Here is a 21,797-nt window from a genome sequence, read left to right as displayed (position 1 = left end):
TAGCTACGACAACAGGTGCACCTCACCATGGCCACCATTTTTGTTTTTTAACTTCTGATGAAGACTGGGTCTTGTTTTGTTGCCCAGGTTACTCTTGAACTCCTGGGCTCAAAGAATCCTCTCATTTCAGCCTCTTCAACTGCTGGTATTACAAGCATAAACCACCATATGGGCTGGAAGCTGATTTTTAAAATACTGAGATCATATAGATGACAGCACCTGAAAAATAGACAACACCAAGCTTTATGTTCAAAGGTGTGAGGGTATCAATATTGTTGTGGCTAATGGGGAGGAAAACATTAGTAAAACCAGTGAGTTAAAGCTGTTGCTTTAAACTTTGGCTTTAATTCAACAAATGTTCTCTGGGGCGACAGTATGTAGGTAACCATGCTATGCCCATTCACAGATGCAGTAGAGGGAAGAACTTCTCAAAGACAACTGTTCTAAGATTGAAATTAATCCACACTGGGTTTGAAAAGAGAAAGTCCAGGAATTACCAAATATTTTAGATATCAGATAAAAGAGAATGCCAGGTATGCCATGATAATCAGCAATGATTGTTCACACAATACATCAAATCAGTATTTGAATTAGCTTTTGAATTACAAGGACAAATGGATCAATTCTTGACTCTTTAGTAGATAAATCTTATTAGGCTGAGATGTGTTTTCCCCTGTTTTTCCACAAGCAGATTACAAATTTGCAAACCTCAGCTGCTCTCATTTTATGCTCTCATCAAGCCAAAAGCTGAAGTTCATCAATCAGTGTGTCTAAGTGTTCACTAGTTACATACCATTTTGTAGTTTAAGCTATCTTTCCAACTTCCTAAATCATCACCTTCATTTGACCTTGTTTTTTTCCACTGTCACTTCATTATTGACCATATAAAGAATATATGTAAGTTCTTATTTTGTTATTGTTCATTTTAGTCTAATTTCATCAAAATATCATAATCCTTTAATTTCATTTTAATTTCAAAGATTAAATGAAACCTATATAGAAATGAGTGTAAGATTTGAATTTGCGTTATTTTGGCATCAATTTGCTATCTTCCCTCATAGACATACTGATCATTTCCATGTACGTGATTTCAAACATCCAAGTGCAGTATTAAAAGCAGTTGTAAATTATGGTTCTCATTTTCGTGATACAATTACTATATAAACTTCCTCTTGCTGCTGTAACCAATTACCACAAACTTCATATCTTACAGTAAAGTGACTGGTAATCTTACAGTACTGGAGCTCAGAAGCCTTAAATGAGACTCACAGGGCTAACATCAAGTTTTGGGCAGGGCTGCAGTCTTTCTGAGGGCTCTGTGGCAGAATCTATGCACTTGATTTTTTTCAGCATCCAGAAGCCACCTTTATCCCTTGGAACATGACCTCATTCTTATATCTTTTTTTTTTTTTTTTGAGATGGAGTCACCTTCTGTCGCCCAGGCTGGAGTGCAGTGGCACGATCTCAGCTCACTGCAATTTCTGCCTCCCGGGTTCAAGCGATTCTCCTGCCTCAGCTTCCTGAGTAGCTTGTACTACAGGCACGTGCCACCATGCCCAGTTAATTTTTTGGACTTTTAGTAGGGATGGGGTTTCACCATGTTAGCCAGCATAGTCTCGATCTCCTGACCTCGTGATCCACCCACGCCGGCCTCCCAAAGTGCTGGGATTAGGCATGAGCCACCGCGCTGGGTCCTCATTCTTGTATGTTAAAAGTCAGTGATGTGGAGTAATTTCTCATGCCACCACCTCCATGGTTGCCTTTCTTCTGCCTTCTTCTTTCACTTATAAGGAAGCTTGTGATTTCATTGATCCCACCCATTTAAGATAATCTCTCCATCATTTTATTGCAACCTTAATTTCACTTGAAATCTAATTTCCCACTGCCATGCAACCTAACATATTTGTATGTTAGACTTTGGGAATTAGGACATGAACAGTTTTGGGAGGCCATTCTTTTGTATACAGCAGACATAATCTATTTACCTGCAAATTAGAATGTTCTTTATTTTTCTGCCTCCCTCTCTTAAATTTTTTAAATAATATGAATTGTAGTAAAGAGAAAGAACGAAAAGAAAAGAAGAAACAAAAAAGAAGAAAGGAAAGAACAAAGGAAGGAAAGAAAGAAGAAAGAAAAGAAGAAGGAAATCAGAGAAAGAAGGGAGGGAGGTAGGAAGGGAGAAAGGCAGGAAGGGAGAAAAAAGAAAGCAAGAACACAAGAAAGAAAGAAAGATGGAGAAAGAAAGAAAGACAGAAAGAAAGAAAGAAAGAAAGAAAGAAAGAAAGAATAAAGAAAGGAAGGAGGAAGGGAGGAAGGAAAGGAGGAAGAGAGAATGTTAAAAGAGAAAAAGGCAAGAAACAAAGAAAATAAAGAGGAGAAGGAAGGAAGGAAGGAAGGAAAAAGGAGGAAAGAAAGGGAGGGACGAAGGAAGAAAAGGTGGGAGGAAGGAAGGGAGAAAAAAGGAAAGAAAGCAAGAAAGTGAGAAAGAAAGAAAGAATAAGAGAAAAGAAGGAAGAAAAGAAGGGAGGGAGAAAGGAAGGGAGGGTGGAGGGAAGAAAGAATAAGAGGAAAGAAAGAAGGAAAGAAAGAAGGAAGGAGAAAAAAGAAAGGAAAGAAAACAAGAGAAAAAAGAAAAGAAAGAGGAAAAGAAAAAAGGAAGAAAGAAGGCAAGGGAAGGGAAGAGAAGAGAAAGGAAGATGGAAAGAAGGAAGGAAGACCGCAAATATTAGAAATTCTGGGTTTGTTAGAGAATATGCCATACTGGGTTTTTTTTTTTTCACTTGAAAGGAAAGAGTATCTGCCATTGAAGATTGGATGTCTTGTTGGTGATATTGTTGTTCTTTTTTTTTTTTTTTCATTATACTTTAAGTTTTAGGGTACATGTGCACATTGTGCAGGATAGTTACATATGTATACATGTGCCATGCTGGTGTGCTGCACCCACTAACTCGTCATCTAGCATTAGGTATATCTCCTAATGCTATCCCTCCCCCCTCCCCCCAACCCACAACAGTCCCCAGAGTGTGATATTCCCCTTCCTGTGTCCATGTGATCTCATTGTTCAATTCCCACCTATGAGTGAGAATATGCGGTGTTTGGTTTTTTGTTCTTGCGATAGTTTACTGAGAATGATGGTTTCCAATTTCATCCATGTCCCTACAAAGGACATGAACTCATCATTTTTTATGGCTGCATAGTATTCCATGGTGTATATGTGCCACATTTTCTTAATCCAGTCTATCATTGTTGGACATTTGGGTTGGTTCCAAGTCTTTGCTATTGTGAATAATGCCGCAATAAACATACGTGTGCATGTGTCTTTATAGCAGCATGATTTATAGTCCTTTGGGTATATACCCAGTAATGGGATGGCTGGGTCAAATGGTATTTCTAGTTCTAGATCCCTGAGGAATCGCCACACTGACTTCCACAATGGTTGAACTAGTTTACAGTCCCACCAACAGTGTAAAAGTGTTCCTATTTCTCCACATCCTCTCCAGCACCTGTTGTTTCCTGACTTTTTAATGATTGCCATTCTAACTGGTGTGAGATGATATCTCATAGTGGTTTTGATTTGCATTTCTCTGATGGCCAGTGATGATGAGCATTTTTTCATGTGTTTTTTGGCTGCATAAATGTCTTCTTTTGAGAAGTGTCTGTTCATATCCTTCGCCCACTTTTTGATGGGGTTGTTTGTTTTTTTCTTGTAAATTTGTTTGAGTTCGTTGATATTGTTGTTCTTGTCTTCCATATGATTACTGAGTTTTTGCCTAGTCTGTCCATTACTAAGACAAAAGTGTTGAAGCCTGCAAATATAATTTTGGATTTTTCTAGTTCACTTTTGATTTATTTCATGTTTTACCTCATGTATTTGGAGGTTCTGTTGTTAGCTGCATACCCTAATTAGTAGGATGTTCACATCTTCTTAAGAATTGATTGTTATATTATTTATTACTTCTCAACTCTGATACTATTTCTTGTTCTGAACTCTGTTGTGTCTAATATCAATGTAGCCCTTCCACAGCTTTATTTTAGTGTTTCCATGATATGGCTTTCTCCATATCTTGATGATAACCTATTTATATCTCTATATATTTGGAGCAAGATATAAAATTTAGAGTTGATTTTTTAAAGATTTTTCAAGATGTAATTCTTATTTTTGTTCTATTTGACATTCTCTGAGTTTCCTATATCTGAAGTTTGATTTTCTGTCACTTCTTTTAGAGTATTTTTGGCAGTTATTTTGAAAAATATTTCTTTTGCTCCATTATTTTTTCTTCTTTTCTTTTTGGGATTTCAATTATAACTAGGGTAGGTAATTTCATCTCAGTCTTATGCAGGTACTTTTTCTCAGGGTCTCATGAATGTAGCCTTCTCACACTTCTGTTCTTTTCCTGGCTGTGTTGGTGAGCTCCATGATATTCCTCCTTCACCTTCAAGAGCAGTTTTGTTTTGTTTTTCCTGTTTTCATACTCCCAGCATCAGGAGTATTCTAAGTGTGTCAGTTTTTGTTGTCTTCCCCTACATATTAAGTGGAATATCTTGGTCTATTTGGACTCTTATAACAAAATAACATGAACTGGGTGACTAAAAAACAACAGATATTTCTTTTTTCACACTTCTTGAGGCTGTAAGATCTCAGGTAAAGATGCTCACAAATTCAGTGTTGATGAGAGCCCATTTCATGGTTCATAGATGGTGCCTTCTTTCTATGTCCTCACATAGTGGAAGGCACACAAGAACTCCATTGAGCTTCTTTTATAAAGGCACTAATCCCATTCATAAGGGCTTGGCCCCCAAGACCCGGTCACCTCCCAAGTGTTCTGCTCTCCCTGATCTGTATCATATACAGACTATCCTGGATTCCTTACCGATTGCTTGAGAGATCACAGTGGGTTTGTGGGGAAAAAGTTTTCAAGATGATGGATCTTTCCCAACTTCTGCAGCTGTCAGTGGTCTCCCAATCTCACCAGCCCCACTTTGTCTTTAGGAATTTATTGATTATTCCAGCTTTACTTGTCATAGTGGTGTCTATTTGCATCTGTCCTATGTAAGTGCATCTGTCCTCTTTCTCCTTGCAGTTGCTTGTTTTCCCTCACATTTTGACTCAGTTCTTCACAACCTGGTTACTATGAAAATAAAGTCATGACTTTGAAGTTAGTTTGTTTCTTTCATTATTGTAAGGTTAGGAGCCCTATTCCATCCCAGCTCTCCAAAACCCAGAATTTTTAGGGGGTTGAAATTTTAGGCTTTCTCTTTGAATTGTAGTTTTATCTTATTTCAGTTACAATTTGCATTTTCATACTGATTAATGAGACTAAGGTTTTTTTGTGTAGTTGACTGTACCTTTGGATTTTTTTCCCCAATCCCTTTTCATTTCTTATTTTCTTTATGGTTTTAGAAAATGCAGTTTACACATTGCAGCTTGATATTTTACTCAGTTAATGGCATGCTTAATGGAGAGAAAAAATATTAACTATATTTCCCTTTTTAATTACTGTGCTTTTTTCTTTTTTAAGGAAATATTTCATTATGTTAAATTTTAGTGTTATTCTCAGCTATTCCTTAAATATTATACTATTTTGGATTTCACATATAAATTTGTAACACATCTTGAATTTATTGTATATAGAGTAAGGCTATTTTCTCTTTTTTGATTTTCAAGGTAAAAATCACATAATATAAATTTAATAACAACCATTTTAAAGCATACAATGCAGTAGCTTTTAGTATATTCACAACGTTCCTGGAAAATTTCATCATGTCCCTTCTAAAAACCCATTATGCATAAAGTTGTTACACCCTATTCTGCTTCCCTGAGCCCTAATGACCACTAATCTGATTTATATCCCAATTGATTTGCCAATTCCTGGTGTTTCATGTTAATCAAATCAAGTAATATTTGTCCTTTTGTGCACTTAACATAATGCTTTCAAATTTCGCCCATATTATACCATGTATAAGTACTTCATTCTTTGTTATAGCTGAAAATTGGGTGTCTATTTATGAGTAAACAAGCATATGGATTGTTTCCACTTTTTGACTGTATGAATATTACTGCTATAAATATTCATGCACATGTTTATTTTTTGAACACCTAGGTTTTGTAAGATTAACAGCTGACTTAACAGAAACAATGGAAGGCAAGAGGCAGTAGAATAATATATTCAAAAGATGCAAAGGAAAAAAAACTGTCAGCCACCAATTCCTTATACAGCAATTATTTTTCAAAAATGAAGATAACACAAAGTGTTACCCAGATAAACAGAAATATTAACTGAAGGTGTTGCTGGCAGACCTACCATACAAAAAAAAAAAAAACCACTAAAATAAATTCCTAAGGCTAAAAGCAAGTTACACAAACCAGTCATTTGAATCCACATTTTTAAAAAAGCACTGGTATAGGTAATATTAACATTATAAAAGACAGTAGAAATCCATGTTTTCTCTTTATCATAAATTGTTTATAAAATAATATGCGTATAATGGCCAGGCAGGATGGCTCACACCTGTAATCTCAGCACTTTGGGAGGCCGACGTGGGTGTATTACGAGGCCAGGAGATAGAGACCAACCTGGCTAACACAGTGAAACCCTGTCTCTACTAAAAATACAAAAAATTAGCCGGACGTGATGGCAGGTGCCTGTAGTCCCAGCTACTCCGGAGGCTGAAGCAGAAGAATGTCATGAAGCCGGGAGATGGAGCTTGCAGTGAGCGGAGATTGTGCCACTGCATTCCAGCCTGGGTGACAGAGGGAGACTCCATCTTAATGATAATAATAATAATAATATGTTCATAATGTATTGCTGAGTATTTGACATGTAGAAATGTAATATATTTATAACATATTTTCCAGTAACATCAAAGAGGAGGTAGTTGGAAGAAAAATGTATTGTGATAAGGTAATCACTCTAGATGGTAAAGTAGTAATTACTAAAATGTATTGTTGGCTTTGTAACTTTAATAGATATAATGTGTAAAGTGATAATACTTTAAAATGGAGGAAATATAGGAGATTTGTATAAGAATGATGTTTCTATGTATTACTAAAAGTTTACTAGTATAAATTGGAAGATGATTTGAATAATTAATTTTCCATATATCTATATGGTAAACTTACAACAACAACAAAAATTCCCAAAAATATATACTAAAATAATTCATTACTAATCTAAAGTTCCATATTTTAGAAAATATTCATTCATTGCAAAATAAAGCAATAAAGAAAAATATTTGAGAAATATACAAAACAAATGGTAAAATGGCAGACATAAATAGAATTATACCAATTATAATATTAAATGTGAGCAGATTAAAATCAATTCAAGAGGCAGAGATTCTCAGACTGGATTAAAACAAGTGATCCCAATATACGCTGAGATGCAAGGATACTAATGGATTGAAAGTAAAAAGAAGACAAAAAATATCATGCAAAGAGCAATCATAAGAACACTGAACTCATTATACTCATAACACACGATAGAGACTATTAAAAACGTGAATAGGATTTTAAAAATTTATATTGTAGTAATAAGGGGGCCAGGACTTTCAGAAGACATAGCTATTACAATCATGTATGCACAAATATGAGCTAAATTGTTTCGTCTATATAGACGCTGAAATCCTAACCACTGAATATTACCTCATTAGGAAATAGGTTCTTTGCAGGTGATTAAGTTAAGATAAAATCAGATGAGCCTGAATTCAATATGACTGATGTCCTTATAAAAAGAAGAAAATTGAGTAGAGGGAGACATACACACAGGGAGAGTACCATGTGATTATGAGGGCAGAGATTAGCCAAGGAATGCCAAAGACTGCCACTAAACCACCAGAAGCTAGAAACAAGGCACAGAACAGACTTTCTCTCATAGCCTTTGAAGGGACCATCCCTGCTGACACCTCAGTCTCAGACTTTTAGCTTCCAGGACTATAAGACTATAAATTTGTGTTGTTCAAGGCACCCAGTTTGTGTTACTTGGTTATGGCAGCCCTAGAAAACTAATACATGAACTAATAACAAAGCATAAGAACATGAAGCAAAAATTGACAAAAGAGGAGCATCAGCAAAATGGCAGTGGAGACACCTGCAATCTTTCACTTCCCCACAGAAACATCACACAACTAAGAGAAACTGTCCGAATAAACTTTGCCAAAACTCTGGAAAATGGTCAAAAGATTACAACAACCAAGTGAAAGCGGACTCAAGAACAAGACAACTTGAAAACTTTATGACGTTTTTAACTTAACTTTTCCCCAGCAAATTGGCAGTTTTGAAGTGTCAGAAGCCCACGTTTCCAGTGACGAACCCTGGTCCATTGTCCAAAGGAACAAGAGAATATCTTACCCGCAAATTATTATGTGTCTGTTCTGACTGGTCTGGGGGATACCTAAAGGACTAATGAAAGGCTTTTTTTGTGTGTGTTGCTAGAATACAGAACAGATAAGGAATGGACATTATTAAGAAACTCTACAAGGAGACCTAACAAGCCACAGATGCTTAGGGCAAAAATTAGAGTTTACACATATAGTAGATCACCTTCAGCACAGGAAGAAAAGTTGGAGAAGAGTATATGGAAAACTAAGACATTCAAAATCATTCACGTACATAGGAGGGTCTAGAAAGTCACATGTATGCATACGTTAAGCCACATGTTGACAAATGTCATAAGAAGACCCTACACTTTTACCTTCGCTGATCCCTCCCCTCAGTGCAGGCTCTGTGCAAGAGCGAACTTGAACTTCAGTCAGTGCAAGAGTGAACACACACTTTGTCCCGGCTTTAAAGAACCCAGCACAAAGCCAGTCTGCATGGCCTAGAGACCTATTTTGCTGGATAATGATTACTTGTTTTTCTTTTTGTTTTTGTTGTATTTGCCTGTTTGCTTAGTTCCTGACATACAAGAAAATCACTGTCAAAACATTATCTTAACATTTGTTAAGGAAACAAAAAGACTTCAGTGACCACACCTTATAAAGCAAACAGTTTTGTTAATCACTTTGGAAAATTTCACTAAAAAAAAATCCTTAATAATATAATAAGTAAATAAAATTTAAAACCACAGAACATTAGTGTGTTTGTAGGGGGTGTCTGATTTACAGAGTAACCACATAGTAATTATAATTATTATAATGTCCAGTTTTCAAAAAAAGTTACAAGACATACAAAGAACGGGAAAGTATGGGTCATTCAAAGGGACAAAATAAATTGACAGGAAATATCTCTAAGGAAACCCAGACATCAAACTTACTAGACAAAGACTTTAAAACAACCCTCTTAATTATATTCAAATGTCAAATGTCAAAAGGAAAACATAAAGAAATGAAGGAATCAGAAAAAATATTAAAAAGTAGGAATATCAACAAAGAGATAACAGAAATTCTGGAGTGGAAAACTACAATGATAAAAATTTAAAAATCACCAGAGGGATTTAAGAGTATATTTGCACACACAGAAGAAGTCATGAGCTTGAAGATAAGAAAATGGAAAATATTGATTCTGAGAAACAGATAAAAAATGAGCAGAGACTAAGGAATCTGTGGGACATCATCAAATAGACCAACATTCATATTCTACAAGGATAAATTATGTTGTTAAAAACTTTACCATTCTTTCCTTTCACCTTTCTTCCTCCCTCCCCCTCCTCCTCCTTTTTACTTTTCTTCCTCTTCCTTTCTCTTCTTCTTTCTCTCCTTCATTATCCCTTTCGCTCTGTTTCTCTTTCTCCCTTTCTCTTTTTTCTTTTCTTTCAATTTTCTCAATTACTAAGAGATGTTTAATACCCTTACCTTGTTAGTAGATATGGTTATTTCTCCCTTTAGTTCTCTTTTGAGATTTATAGTCACTCTAAGTAAAGAGATAACCCAAACATAAGCCTCACAAACAGGTTTCCATACCGTTCTTAATTTGGTCCTGTAATTCTTCATGGCTGTATTAACTTTCTGATGCTTTTAAGGATGTTTTATAACAAATTGTTTAGTTTTTTCCAATGGAATGTTTATTCTGAATTATCTAATTCATATTGTAAGTATATAGGGAGTTTAATATAAAATTATTAAATATTTGTGAAAGAATGTATTTGTGCATTTAACAAATATGGTACTCCTCAAACTGTTATTGGGCAGCTGAGCATACAGCAATAAAAATTACATAATTTTTATGTGTACAATATTTATGGAATACGTTACTGGAACAAATAAATAATTTAGTTAATAACATGACAAAGAACAGAAATTGTATACACTATAGAGCATAGTAATGGAATAATGAATGATTAAAGTTATTAATATTAGGTAGAACATGAAGGGTATCTTTGAGAGCAGAACTCAAGGAAGCAAGCAATTCACCTTATGAGGAAAGAGTTACCTGTGGATAAAGGAGAAACTGAAAAATTTATAAGTCAAGACTTTTTGAGCAAAAACAAAAATATGACTTTTAGTCACCAATTCAGTATAGTGAAAAAAAAGTTGAAGAAGAGAGATCTTGGAAGCAAATCATGTTGTGGAAGAGCACATAGGGTTTTGATAATCATGGGATTATTCTGAATTAATTTTAAATGCGATAGGAATATATGAGATAATTTCACCAGAGAATAACATGATTGCGTTTGCATTTCAAAGGGGTGTATCTGGTGCACTGTGTAGAATAAGTAGGTTATGTGAGCAAATAAATTGGGAGGCTATTGTAATCCAGAGAAAAAAGGTAGTGACTTAGGTGAGAATGCTGTAAGTATGAGTGGTATTAGTGGTGAGAAGTCGTTAGGCCATGGATGTATTTCATAGGACTGGCCAAGAGAACTGCAGCTAAATTGGAGTGTAGGGAGTGAAATGGAGAACTCAAAGATGACTCTCAGCACTGGAAGGTGACAGCTGTCACTGAAGCATGCTGATGCCTCTTATTAAGAGAGTTACTTGGGAATGGCAAGATCAAAACTTCTCACATTCAAATTTATGAAAAATATTGTTTTCAGAACGAATGACTTTGGGATCAGAAAGCCATCATTCTAATTGATGGTTCCACGACTACACAGGCTCACACTCCCAAGAGCAAAAGTAAATCATCACAAAGGTGCTTCCTGATAATTCTAGAGAATGGAGAATTACTGTAACATCTTTCTGATTTTAGGAGAGGTAGCAGTTCCCTTTTTAGCCTAAACGCTATTTTTTTTAAAGCTCAGCCAAGAGACTCCATTATAATTTTCAAATGTGTGTAACTTAAATTCTCATATTAAATACCACTATGCTTAAATTAGTCAAAACATTTTCCCCATCTACAACTCTATCTTTTCATTGCAATCATTTTCACAAAAGTGACTGCAGCTAACAAACCCTAAAGGGGAAAATCTAGGGTAGGTTATCTGATCTAGTTAGTTTTGAAGACAGGATCTAGAGATTATTTAATATGAAATAGGTCACCTGAAATGAAGTGTTTACTGAAAACAGCTTGGATCAGCCCAGTTTTCTACCACTGAACCACGCATTTGGTTTAAAAAACACAACTCTGGGGAATATTGGCTGCTTCCAACTATGTTGAAGGTGTTAAAGAAAAGAGCATAAAATTATAAATGATCATCTGAGGACTTTATAGTCTCTGCTCAAGAGACTAGAGTCTTCCATTCTTAACGAAACACCCAAATATCTTAATAATTGGGCAAAATCTAAATATCAGAGAGATAATTTTATCTTGAAGATTGTTAAATTATAATGGTGATTCACTACCTTGCCACGTCTCTGAGTCAAAAATTAGATCTTTGTTTAGGAATCAATGGTACTCTGCAACTTGGAAATAGGAAGATTTTAGAAGACTCAAACATTGACTTTCTTGTGTGCAAAAAAAAGACGTATTGACATAAGACAAGTCTTTCCTTGCAAGGATACCTCTAATGCTCATACACCACCTCCCCTAACGTTAATATAGCTTCCAGATCACTAACCAGTGTCAGAGAGCAGCCTATGCAACTACAAATTCAAAAGATGTCAAACACAGGATCAAGCCTAGAATAAGAAGTCTTAGCTAATTAAGTATGCTTTTCCCCCCAAATTCATATTAACAAAAACTTGGATATGACAGAGAATGCATGCTAAGTTCACTCCACCTGGGAGGGAGAAACATAATTTTAAATTAAGAGCTGAAGCATTCTTGTCCTAACAAAAAGCAAGGAAAATGAAATATCACACCACAGGAGGGATTTCACAAATTAGTGTCAACATCAAAACCTTAAAATAGGCAAGGAAAATGCAGATTCACAATTAACTCTTCTACTTGTTTTGTTCAGAGAAGAGATGGTTCTGAGAGAACGACAGTGATTGGTGCTTTCAATTGGTGCTTCTGATAAACTCCTTTAGCTAGAATAAATTGATGAGGATTTTGGCATGTGGTATTAGAGATGGTTATTAATTTTTTCCTCTTGTTTGCATTTTTCAATGTAGTAAATACTAGCTGTATATGGCTACTTAAATTCAAATTAATTGCAATGAAATATACTTAAATATTGAATTTTTTAGTCACTGTTGGTTCATTATTGAATATCGTCAGCTAAGATTTCCCATCTAAATACACTAAGAGGTGGCTTAGTTAACTGGTCGTCCACAAATATTGACGCTGTTGTTAACTCCTGATATATTCTCTGCAAATAGAATATTCCTGAGCCTCCTCCTGAAACCAGCAGCCTAGAGATAGTTTTATAAATTGGATACAAGTTGGAAATCTATACTCTTTAAGTTTTTGAAATATTAGCTTCCCAGGGAAGAAAATCAAATTCATAAAATATGTTAGGACAATTTAACTCAAGATGTTCAAAACTGAAATGACATATTCTACAATATGTGATAAAAGCACCCCGTAACAACTTAAAGCAAAACAGGGATTGACCTTAAAGACGTGCCTTTTCCTCATCCCCCAGCCAATCAGTTTTCAAATCTTGCATTTTCTTTTGAAAGGTCCTTATCCCCCTAGTCTCTTGTTTCTAGACTTGGCACATATTTAAGTTTGTTACCTCTATCTACTGACTTTCCTCTCTTCAAACAGTATCTATGTTTGCCAAATGTGAATACAAAAAACAAATCAGAATGTGCCATTCTGATTTACACTGCTTATTAGTTAATACCCTCGAGATAACATCTGGGTTCTTAGCTGCACTGAGTCAACCCTACTTACATCTTTTTTTGTCTTCGGCTGCACTTTTCCTATCACATCACACTCCAGCAATGCCAAGTTGTGCCGGCCTCCTACCTCATTTCTCCTATTTTGCCCCGGCCCCGCCGCTGCTTTTTGCGGCTTTTCGTCCACGCCGCCGCGGCTTTTTGCGCCTTTTCGCCCCCGCCGCCGCCGCTGGTTTTTGCCGCCGAGGCTCTTTGCCCCCGCCTCCGCGGCTTTTTGCAGCTTTTTGCCCCCGCCGCCGCGGCTGTTTGCCCCCTCTCAGCGGCTTTTCGTCGCCACGGCTTTTTACCCCCGTTAGCGCGGCTTTTTACCGCCCTGGCTTTTTGCTCCCCGCCACCGCGGCTCTTTGCTCCCTCTCAGCGGCTTTTTGTCGCCGCGGCTTTTTACCCCCGTTAGCGCGGCTTTTTGCCGCCCTGGCTTTTTGTCCCCGCCGCCGCGGCTTTTTGCAGCTTTTTGCCCCCCTGCCGCCGCCGCGGCTTTTTGCCTCCCGCCGCCGCGGTTTTTTTGCCCCCCGCCGCCGCAGCTTTTTGCCGCCGCTGCTTTTTGCAGCTTTTTGCCCCCTGCCACCGCGGCTTTTTCCCCTCGCCACCACGGCTTTCTGTGGTTTTTTGCCCCCGCTCCCGCTGCTTTTTGCCCCCGCGGCTTTTTGCCCCCGCCGCCGCGGCTTTTTCCCCCCGCCGCCGCGACTCTTTCCCCCGCCGCCATGGCTTTTTGCCCCCGCAGCCGTGCTTTTTGCAGCTTTTTGCCCCAGCCACCGCGCCTTTTTGCCCCCGCCGCCGCGGCTTTTTCCCCTGCCGCCTAGGCTTTTTGCCCCCGCCGCCGCGGCTTTTTGTCCCCGCCGCCGCGGCTCTGAGGGCGGGAGCGGCAGACTAGGCTGCCAGCTCTACTGGCGTCCTGGTAAGGGCACTGCCGAGGGGCGCTCCTGGTCCAGCTCTCCCGGCTCCGGGGTTCCTTGCCTAGGCGCCCACGCCCCGGGCTCCCCGCCTTGGCCGCTGTGGCCTGCATAGAGCGGCGCTGCACGGGGAGGCTATGGGAGAGAAGAAGGAGGGCGGGGGCGGGGGTGATGGGGTGGCCGCGGAGGGTGGCGCAGGGGCCGCGGCCAGCCGTGTGCTGCAGCAGTGCGGGCAGCTCCAGAAGCTCATCGGCATCTCCATCGGCAACTTGCACGGGCTGCGCACCAAGTGCGCTGTGTCCAACGGCCTCACCCAGCAGGAGATATGGACCCTGGAGGTAAGGGGTTCAGGGACCCGGGCTGGGCTAAAGGAGCAGCCCGGATACCTCCCTCGGGTCCCCAGTTCACTCCTGGCCGAGTTGCATCCTTGAGCCTGTGTCGCGCCCTTGGAGGCTTCCCCTCCCTCCTTCCATCGCTGTTGCGGCAGCCGGAGGACCCGGGACCAGCCCTCACCTTGGGCAGGATTTGTGGGGCGGGTGCATGGTGGGAACTGGGAAGGAGGCTCCAGGGTCCCTTGGGGGAGGTGGGCTGCGTGCCGACATTCCCTTACTCCCCGAATTTCCATCTGATCCAGCCCTCTGATCTTCTAGATGAGGCCACTGAAGGTCTGAGGGAGAACTGACTTGTCAGGAACTCCTGTTAAGGAGAATTAACAAAGTGTGGTTATTAAAGGAGAACTGAGTTGGGAGTCAGACCTGGAGGACTGCATCCTTGGTTAAGACATTATACCACCTTGAGTCTGGCCTGTTGACTGAGGGTGAACCACTCCATCCTCGTCTGATTGTGGGGTCTTGACCTCTAGGGATTTCCTGCAGGGAGAAGCAAATGGCTTTGCTTTCCTAGCTCTGTCCAGTACCTTAGGGACCCTGAGGACTGAAGAGATTCTTGGAGAGCCATCTGGTGTGTGTCATGGGTGGGCCTTTTTTGAAGGTCAGTCTGCCCAGTGGGCTGGCTCACCCCGAATGAACTCTTTTGAATCTTTGGAGTTGTCTGTGTACTTTTAAGGGCTTCTCAGCTTTGCACCAAAAGATCCCCTGGAAATTAGGTAGGAAAACCTTAACTTTTGTGGGGCCTTGTGTTTGTCTTAAAAGTTCATGCACATGGCCAGGTGTGTTGGCTCACACCTGTTATCCTGTCCTGGATCCCTTGAGTCAAGGAGTTTGAGACCAACCTGGACAATATAGTGAGACCCCATCTCTACAAAAAATAAAATATTAGCCAGGGGTGGTTGTGCACATCTATAGTCCCAGCTACTACTGTGGCTGAGGTGGAAGGAGCACTTGAGCCTGCACTGAGCTGTGATCTCACCAGTGTACTCCAGCCTGGGCCACAGAGCAAGACTTTGACTCAAAAAAAAAAAAAACAAAAAAAAACCAACAAGAAAAATTCTTGAAGATTTTGCATTCTGTCCCACTATCCATTGGTTTTCATGTCAAGATAATGTCAGAAATTCTTTACAATTGCTTCCAGAAGGAGTAGCCTTTTGATCTAGTGCACAGGTGTCCAGTCTTTTGGCTTCTCAGGGCCATATTGGAAGAAGAATGCTCCTGGGCCACACATAAAATACACTAATGCTAACGACAGCTGATGAGCTTAAAAAAAAAAAGTTTGTGCATAATTTTCATGATACCCACCACCACAGATAGGCGGAAAAGTCCTTGTAGTAAAAGGGTTGGACACGGCTGATCTAGTGTCTTGTCATCTGTTTTGGCTTTCTCCCTGATTCCAGAATGCAGGTAGAGATGTAGAGACGTGCTCTCAGGACAGCTGTTGAGATAAAAAAAATTCGTTGTCATTTATTCCCAAGCACAGCTGTTTTTCATTTGCATTGAAAAAGTCTCCATTCAAACTGCTGTCACATATAAAATCTATTTATATGTCTGTATTTTTCTGTTGTCTTGGCCTTTGTGGGCAGTAGTGTGTTTTAACTGAGCAAACTGTCCTTCCAAATAATGAAGCCAAAGTCAACCTACCTGCTTGCCATTTTTCTTCCCCTTCCATTTTTCTAACCTCAGGATAACTGTAAGAATGAATTAAGATTTGTGTTTAAGGCCGGGCACAGTGTCTTAGGCCTGTAATCTCAGCACTTTGGGAGGCGGAGACGGATGTATCGCTTGAGCTCAGGAGTGCAAGACCAGCCTGGGCAACATACTGAGACTCTGTCTTGTATAATTAAATTAAAATTTAAAAAAAGAAGAGAAAAAGACCTGTGTTTAAAATTTAAAACAAGGGGGGAAAGTGTAATGCAAAATGTGGACTATGCCAGCTATGATTGGGAAAACTAATTTTTCATACAGCGTTATCTGTAGACTTGTATTAGCAGCATACTGGTCATAAGCGTTTTGCTTTCGTCAAATATGAGGTAAGCTACTTTAAAGTGTGGTGGGGCTTTCTTCCATGTAGCTCCTGGAGGTGTTGATTCCCAATTTAGCCAATTAATTTGGGTTTAGTTTTGATATGGATAAGGGAGATCAGCTTCATTCATGGTGCACACACAGGTTTGCCAATAAGGGAAAAAAAAGCAACCTGAATGTTCCTACTAGTTAGATGCTATCTGGAGAGCTCCTACCCCACCCCCACCAAGGCCCGGGCCATTAAAAAGACTCAATGCAGCCTTTCTGCATCTCATACTGTATTCTGCAGGATGCTCCTGTGAAAGAAAGTTGTGCTGCATCAGCCATCTCCCTCCTGAAGATCCCTCCGGATGAGGATTTGTGTTTTAAAGGTTCTGAGAAGTCCTGCAACAACAGTTCTCAAACTTATTTGTCCAGGGGATCTTTTCTTCCACTGAACGTAGTTGGGGAGACACGGCCTTAAGCCTTGGGCAGAGAAAGAGACAAACTGTTGGCTCACTTACAACCAAGTGTTGTGTTTTATGTTTTAGGTTTTTATGAAACTGAGGTGCTGTTTGAGGTTCTAAATCAAATTGGGTGGTTGAAGAGAGGCTGGTATCCCTGTAGACTTAGCCAGCCATGAGAGGTTGCCTTTTGTTGAAGGAGGTGTTTTACAAAGGGAAATAGGGTGTCTCCTGGGCATCACATTAGCACTTAAATACATGTATCACTGAAATTAAATGAAATGATGAAATGATGAAATGGAGTGATGAAATGATGAACTGAAATGGTGAAATGAAATGAGGAAATGAAATGAAATGACGAAGTGAACTGATGAAATGAAATGATGAAATGATGAAATGAAAAGATGAAATGATGAAATGAAGAAATGATATGCAATGATGAAATAAAATGAAATGATGAAATGAAGTGTAATGATGAAATGAAATGATGAATTGATGAAATGATGAAATGAAATGAAATGACGAGATGAAATGGTGAAATGAAACGAAATGATTAAATGAAATGAGATGAAAAGATGAAATGATGAGATGAAATGAAATCATGAGATGAAATGAAGAGATGAAGTGAAATGAAATGAAATGAGATGAAATGAAATGAATTGATGAAATGGCGAAATGAAATGAAGTGAAATGATGAAATGATATGAAATGAAGAAATGTGAAATGATGGAATGAAATGAAGTGAAATGATGAAATGATGAAATATGAAATGAAATGATGAATTGATAAAATGAAATGATGAATGATGAGATGAAAAGATGAAATAATGAAATGAGATGAAAAGATGAATTGATGAGATGAAATGTGATGAAATGATGAGATGAAATGAAATCGTGAGATGAAATGAAATGATGAGATGAAGTGAAATAATGAAATTATGAGATGAAATGATGCGATGAAATAATGAAAGGATGAAATGAAATGATGGAATGATGAAATGGTGAAATGAAATGAAATGATGAAATGAAATGAAGTGAAATGAAATCATGAAATGGTGAAATGAAATGAAAAGATCAAATGATGAAATGAAGAAATGATATGAAATGATGAAATGAAGTGAAACGATTAAATGATGAAATAATGAAATGAAACGATGAAATGATGAATTGATGAAATGATCAAATGAAATGAGATGAAATGATGAAATGAGATGAAAAGACGAAATGAAATGATGAGATGAAATCATGAGATGAAATGATAAGATGAAGCGAAATGTTGAAATGAAATGACAAAATGCAATGATGAGATGAAATGATGAAATAATGAAATGAAAGGATGAAATGATGAGATAAAATGATGAAAGGATGAAATGAAATGATGAAATGAGGAAATGAAATGAAATGACGAAGTGAAATGATGAAATGAAAAGATGAAATGATGAAATATGAAATGATGAAATGAAGTCAAATGATGAAATGATGAAATAATTGAAATGTTGAATTGATGAAATGATGAAATAATTGAAATGTTGAATTGATGAAATGATGAAATGAAATGAAATGGGATGAAAAGATGAAATGACGAAATGAAATGACGAGATGAAAAGATGAGATGAGATGAAATGAAATGATGAGATGAAATGATGAAAAGATGAGATGAAGTGAAATGATGAAATGTTCAGATGAAATGATGAAATGAAGAAATGAAGTGATGAAATGAGATGAAATCATGAAATGATGAAATGAGATGAAGTGAAATGATGAAATGAAATGTTGAGGTGAAATGATGAAATGAAATGATGAAATGAAATGAAATGATGAAATGATGAGATGAAATGATGAAATGAAAGGATGAAATGAAATGATGAAATGAGGAAATGAAATGATGAAATAGATGTACCAAAAATACTTATTCATTTTTTTCTTGGCATCTTTCTAAGAATATTTTAGTGAGGTTAATTTCTAGAAATAAATTGCTATTCAGTGGCTATACAGTTGGTCTTTGCACCACAGGGGTTTGAATTGTGCGGGTCCACTTAGCAAAACCAAAAATTCTACATCCTTTTCCACACCCTGCCCATTTAAAGGATGAGGATGAAGACCTGTTTGATTATCTACTTCCATTTAATAACTAGTAAATATATTTTCCTTATGATTTTCTTTTTCTTTTCTCTGGCGTGTTTGTTAAGAATACAGTATATAAGACATATAACATTAAATATGTGTAAATTGACTGCTTGTGTTATTTGTAAGGCTTACAGTAGGCTATTAGTAGTTAAGTTTTGGAGGAGTCAAAGTTTTAGTGGATTTTCTACTGTGCAGGGGGGCCAGCACCCCAACCTCGGTGTTGCTTAAGGGTCAACTGTACATGTTATTTCCTTTCCTGTCAGAGAAAAATGATGAGAAGGTCTTTTCTCCAATAAGTGTATTCAAAATGTAGCAGACTTGAAATGTGTTGGCGCCACCATTTTGCGTCTCACTTTGAAAACTTGTTATTAAAAATTGTACTAAAGCCTACCTTACTTTTCCAACCTTAGAAAAAATGTTACAAAGAAAAAGGGTGAAACCATGCTAGTTTGCCCTGAAATTTGAAATTATCTTTCAAAAATATATTTTTACATTAATTACTTCCAAAATAGAGATCGGTTGCATACAAATGGCAGGTCACCCTAATCCACCCTATGACAGCACTTAGATTCATGAGGAATTGTGCCATCTAGAAAGGGCAGAGAAGAGGAATAGAGTGCTCTGCGTCTTGAAATATAAACATGCACATAGCCACATGCTTTGATTCTGTTGTCGCTCTGTACTTACTGCTAGGAAGAGGGCATGTTTGTGTATTTTTATGCTAATTATTATCCAAGTTGTTAATGATTTAGGCTTTCAGAACCATATAAAGATTTTTTTCCTTTCAGATATAAACTATCGTGCATTGTTTTTCTGATCGTATGAGGGATAAATTTGCCTAAATATTCTTCAGACCATAATAGTATGTCCATATAAATGCCAGTAGCAACAGTAGAATCAACCACAGCTGCCTTTGTAATTATTTAAAGCACGTGTGCCTATAAGTAATTGGCATTTTATATAATCAAGAATCTTTGATATAATCTCTCAACTATTTGAAACATGGCTCACATATATTAATTTTATATGCAAATATATATATAATATCATTGTATATGAAACTAAATTTTGGACTTTAGAACAGTTTCTTAGAATCTTGACTTAAATGTCTACAGTAATATTTGACTTAAAAAAATTAGCACACTGTCACTATGATTAAAAAATTACTACAAAATTATTTAAAAAATTTTTCCACCCGAACATTTACAATATTCTCACATTTGTGGTTGAAACCTATTGTGATCGTTCTTAGAATTTAGATTAAAAAATGTTTCAGAAAGTTTGAAGAGAAGCACTTTAGTCAATTTTCAGTTGTTGAAGCATGAAGAAATGGCATTTCATTGACATTTTAAAAACTATTCAGATTCTCTATTTGAATTCAAGAGTTTCAAAGATATCTTATTTTAAAATACCAAAATAGAAATAGAATATGAAGGGCTAGTTATGAGTAATATGATACACTTTTATGAGAGGATGAGATTACAATAACAATACCTCCTCTCATAGAATAGCCAGCAAGTCTCCACTAAATAACAGTGCCTTGATTTTATAGATGTTTAATCATGGATATTGAGTTAATGTGAACCATTTGTAGACAAAGGAGTTTATTAAAGAATTATATATCTTTCAAGTATTTAGAATAGTGTTGAAATTAAGCCTGCATCCCCACGATTTTCAGAGGTGCTGATGCCTAATAAACTCAACCCCTTGCATGCCAAAATTGGCTTAAAGCCCACCTGTTACCCAAGCTACACTTCAAGCATCAAGGTTCAAAAATGTAATTTTAAATATGCAAGAGTTTGAGGAATTCAATACTCACACTTTCTTGAACAGTCTATCCAAGTGCATCAAGCAAAATGTGAGTAAAGAAATTTTGACCAAAGGATTGATAGTAATGTTGAATACACTTAATAGTAGATCTAAGATTAAAAGGTGAGAGTGAGGGTGAGAAGAGTGTATGAATGCTTTGTGTTCTGACAAAGAGAAAGTAGCACCCATGTCCTACCTGCTTGGTTGCATTGCCAGTGCCCACGGTAGGCCATTTTATCCAGGTTTTTAGGTTTTGTTTTGTTTGGTTAGGTTTTTTTCTTTTCAGGAGAGTTAGTCCAAGACCAATAACTCCATAACTGGTAGAATTGGAAGACTTTAATAGCGCTTAACATTTTGTACATAGCTTTATAACAGTTTTTCTTTTTTTCTGAGAGATTCTTTTCAATATACCCCATCATGGTTGAACTCAAAGTCATTTCTTATTTAAAACCTACAACTGCTTACGTTTTGTAACCTTCAAATTCCAGGTAATTGGTTTTTTGTGCATTTTCTGTATTTTTCTCCATCAGTCTACCTAGATAATTGTTAGATTTAATATTTTAATATTTTTCTGAAAAAGTGAGCTTTTGCATTTTTAAATATATACTCAGTTGCTTTAATTCTGCTTTTTCAGGTACTATTTCCTCCTTTTTTTTTTTTTTTTTTTTTGACACGGACTCTTGCTCTGTCGCCCAAGCTGGAGTGCAGTCGCGTGATCTCTACTCACTGCAACCTCCACCCCCCACGTTCAAACAATTCTCCCACCTCAGGCTCTGAGTAGCTGGGATTACAGGTGCATGCCACCATGCCAGGCTAATTTTTGTATATTTAGTAGAGAGTGGGTTTCACCATGTTGGACCAGGCTGGTCTCGAACTCCTGACCTCAGGTGATCCACCTGCCTTGGCCTCCCAAAGAGCTGGGATTACAGGCGTGAGCCATGGCGCCCGGCTATC

The 21,797-nt window shown here is 37.7% G+C and overlaps 1 pseudogene; it reads right to left on the bottom strand.

Moving 5' to 3' along the window:
• Positions 1-13,241: 13,241 nt before the first annotated feature.
• LOC109025848 (circumsporozoite protein-like) lies at positions 13,242-21,370 on the bottom strand (annotated as a pseudogene).
• Between the last annotated feature and the right edge of the window lie 427 nt (positions 21,371-21,797).

Source organism: Gorilla gorilla, chromosome 11 (genome assembly GCF_029281585.2).
Source record: "Gorilla gorilla gorilla isolate KB3781 chromosome 11, NHGRI_mGorGor1-v2.1_pri, whole genome shotgun sequence".
In the NCBI taxonomy this organism is placed as follows: domain Eukaryota; kingdom Metazoa; phylum Chordata; class Mammalia; order Primates; family Hominidae; genus Gorilla; species Gorilla gorilla.
This window is presented reverse-complemented; position numbering and strand designations above follow the sequence as displayed.